Here is a 4,169-nt window from a genome sequence, read left to right as displayed (position 1 = left end):
AGACCGGTGCAAGTAACTGCCAACTTGCAAGCAATAGTATGAAAAACAAACAAGGTGGTCTCCTTGCAAAATTCCTTATTTTATTGTGTACAAAAGGAACAGGAACAAACAAAGTCACGACGTTTCGGGGCCGTGCCCCTTAATCATGTGATCACATGATTAAGGGGCACGCCCCCGAAACGTCGTGACTTTGTTTGTTCCTGTTCCTTTTGTACACAATAAAATAAGGAATTTTGCAAGGAGACCACCTTGTTTGTTTGTCATATGAAGTACATCAGGATTAGCTCCTCCAAATAAGGAAAATGGTAGTGAAATTTGGCCACTGGAAAACTTTTGCATAGACCATTACATTACAGGCAAAGCGGGCAAAATAATGAAAGAATAATGCAAAGTTGTTTTATTATTTATAATTAAATAATTCATGTTATAATCACAAAGTGTATCATGCCCATGTAACAGGGGACAGACTATTGCTGAACAGACTTTATCTAATTATTTTGCATATCTAACTTTATACTCATTTATTTGATGTTGTTTTCTATTACAGAAACATGTCAAAGGGTCTATAAAGACATTACTGACCATGAAATGAGAAGATGCATAGGTGATTGCTTCACCAATCCCACACAAGAATTGTTTGTGGTCACAGGTAAGCAGTTACGTTTTTTCTTGTTTAAATCACCCCACTGAGTCATTTCTTTTTAAATTGTTTTTTTGTTTGTTTATACAACATGCTTATATGGATGTGATACAGCAGGGGAGTGTTTGTTTCTGTTTATACAACATGCTTATATGGATGTGATACAGCAGGGGAGTGTTTGTTTCTGTTTATACAACATGCTTATATGGATGTGATACAGCAGGGAAGTGTTTGTTTCTGTTTATACAACATGCTTTATGGATGTGATACAGCAGGGGAGTGTTTTACTCACTTCCCTGATCCTCCCATGATCATAAATAGAGCAGCCATGTTGGAGTTTTCTCTGTGCTTGTATTGAGCTGACCCTTTGAAAGGAATGTTCCATTTTGATAGTGGTGCTTCTTTGTGACAGGATTTTTATTGCACTATCAACTAATATCAATTAAAATGTTAATGAATTATAAATCTTGTCTAAAAAGAAACCTTCTTCAAACAAAGGAATGCTCCTGTCACAGGAACAATAAATGAAACTCCCTTTACAATTTTCAGTGCTTCAGCAACATGCAACTTAAGATAAAACAATATATATTTTCTTTAAAAGAGCATATTAGTAAAAAAATACATGCTCTAATTTGTTTTAATTCATTTTAAGACCATCAACCCTGCACTAACCCACAAAGGGGTTAAACACACAGTAGAAGTACCGCTTGGAACCACAGAGCACTGCTGATCCTGAGCGGAAGTGCTGCTAATACAATCATGAGCGCTAGCCATTTAACTAGTATTTCTGATTAGATAAGCAGCAGTTGGCAGTTTTTGCTCTGGACCAGCAGTGCTCTGCAGGTACCAATCAGTACTTCCATTGTGTGTTTAAAGCCTTTGTGTGGGTTAATCTCACAGTAGTGCAGGGTCAATAGTCTTAAATTTACATTAAAGGATGTCATTTTTTTTTACTATTAAGGCCCTTTTAAAGGGACAATAAACACCTTGAGATGGTAAAATGATAAACTGTGTATGTGTGAATATATATATATATATATATATATATACTTTCATTATTTATTTTGTCCCCTTTTCCTGTAATTCTATTCTGAAGTTGTGAGCTTTTCAGCTCCTGTTAGAAATGGAAGTGCAGAACACTGTTATATTCCACACAGCCATTGGCTGCACAATCTAGTGACAAATTTATAACTGTCCCTAATTGGCCACAGCAGATAATGTAACCTAAGTTACAACATGGCAGCTCCCATTGTTTTATAGACACTAAAACTTTACACTTAGTTTGTTAATGTTTAAACACCAAATAAAACTTTAAAAAATACATCTACATGTTATTCACAGACTAACCTTTTCTTTCAATGCTTCATTCTATCTAGCATTTATTTAGGGCTAGATTACAAGTGGAGCGCTAATTTATTGCGCGCCCGCAAGTGGGCAAATGTGCCCTTTTGCAGGCACACAATAAATAACCAGCCATTAGAAGTGTCTGGTTATTGCTACTATATGCTTGTGGTAGAAACTATCGCTTCTAAAATTAACCAGAGATCAGATCTCTGGTCAATTTTATAAATATGCCCCAAATGCCCCCAAAATACAGTGTAGTGTATTTTATAAAAAAAAATACAAATTGTATTATTTTTATGTTTTAATAAAATAATTGCACTAGGTAGTATTTTGGGGGTAAAGTTGGTCGGAGTTGAGTGTTATATTTGCTGCATTGCTGAGCTACTTACCCCCTTCGCTGCACTTAGATTCTGAGCTTGTGTAATTTTACACTTGAGTTGTAATACCAGCTAATATTAGCGGGCGCTGGTATTACTCAATGGAGCACTAATATTGCTTGCACGCAAGCAATATTTAGCACTTCACTTGTAATCTGGCTCTTAGTGTTTAATGTCCCTTTAAATAAGCAAGCACCTCACACAGCATGGGAGTATCACAGAAGTAAATAGAATACTGTCTTACTAAATGCTACTCTGTTATATCATTTTCCTTTGGGAAGGGAAGTGGGGATATGCAGATTTAGAATATGGCAAATCTAGATAGCACATTACTTTATATTTTGTAAAAGGAAAAAAACACAATTGAAAAGGAAATAAACTGCACATTGTGACTTTCCCTCTTTTATCTCCAAAAGTCTAGGAACACAACCAAAAATTTAAATTACAACATAGGGTATCAAATAGTGCACATTGATTTCTAGAGAAGTAAAATATAAATATCTAATATCTAAAAAAAGTCTCAATATAGTAACCCTTTAACGACTGAGATGTACCATGTATGTTGCCGCTCATTAAGGGTTATATTTTTTTAAATAGCACGTGTTCCGCCACAAGTGGCGGTACTGCGCTATTATAGCCTCCCTTCTTGTCATCGTAAATAGCGTGGCCTCAACACTGGCGGCGAGACCGTGCATTTAATAGCACTTCCCTATTCAAAGACGAGTGATGTACAGGGTACGTTGCTAGTCTTTAAGGGGTTAAAGTATAGGTTCTAAGCATCCCATTGGCAGGTAGTGATCTGTTTGATTAGGAAGGAACGTGGCCAAATATGTTAATATCTAGATGGAAATTGCATTGACATGAGAATTTATGGAAGTTAAAAATACAATTCTTTTTTAGTATTCATCACAACCTTGAAGTTGAAATAAAGGCATGTTATTTTTTTTGTCAGATTTACTTTTTTAGTTCTACAAATTAAAGTTCTGCTGTAGACTAAGCAATTAGCACAGAATGCCCATATTTATGTAATATTTGTTTTTATTTTTACAGGCCGGTGCCAAATTCAAGATCATAGAACAGATACAGATGGACATCATATTATATTTTTGTTGTTCTGTCAACATTATTGTGCATCTGCATTATACTTGTACCCTAGGCCTATACTATAAGTTATTCTCTGGTTTATTACAATGTCATATTTAAAATGTTTTAATACCTGGAAAATTTGAAGCCTAATAAAAGTTTAAATTACTTTTGTAATAGTCAATGCTGTTGTTTTTATGGAGTCATTTCTAAAGTATTTTTTGGTGAATATTTTTATCTTCATACAGTATTGAGGTTAACAGATCATATTTACCAGACAGGCAAAGGCTAATTTTATTAAAATCAGTAAAAGTATGAAATCAATAAAAAATAAATATGATTTTCCTAGTTTAACTTCTGGTAACAATTTTTATATACAATAATTATTTTTTATAACTGCACAGAAATGGAGATATCTGTAAAACAAATATTCATAAAGAAAATAATCAATTAAAATGATGGCCAAAAAAGACTGAAAGGGAGGTAAGAACATGAAACATAATAACGATGGGCAGTACTGAAGACTGATAAGTGGAATGCCTTAAAGGGGTGTGCTGTAAAAAGGGGCCATACTGTACCCGAGATAATGATATTAGTGTTATAATATAACTCTAATATAAGAATACATCAAGTATTCAACTTAAAGGGATACTAAACCCATTGTTTTGCTTTTATGATTCAGATAGAGCATGCTATTTTCTAATGTACTCCTATTATCATTTTTT

The 4,169-nt window shown here is 34.2% G+C and overlaps 1 long non-coding RNA gene across 1 annotated transcript; it reads left to right on the top strand.

Annotated features, from left to right (window-relative positions):
* Positions 1 to 561: 561 nt before the first annotated feature.
* LOC128643691 (uncharacterized) lies at positions 562 to 3,616 on the top strand. The gene is made up of 2 exons (XR_008399865.1): positions 562 to 649; positions 3,412 to 3,616. It is a non-coding gene; the product is annotated as an uncharacterized LOC128643691 (long non-coding RNA).
* Positions 3,617 to 4,169: the final 553 nt, after the last annotated feature.

The sequence above is a fragment of the Bombina bombina genome, unplaced genomic scaffold, assembly GCF_027579735.1.
Source record: "Bombina bombina isolate aBomBom1 unplaced genomic scaffold, aBomBom1.pri scaffold_1957, whole genome shotgun sequence".
Classification (NCBI taxonomy): domain Eukaryota; kingdom Metazoa; phylum Chordata; class Amphibia; order Anura; family Bombinatoridae; genus Bombina; species Bombina bombina.
This window is presented reverse-complemented; position numbering and strand designations above follow the sequence as displayed.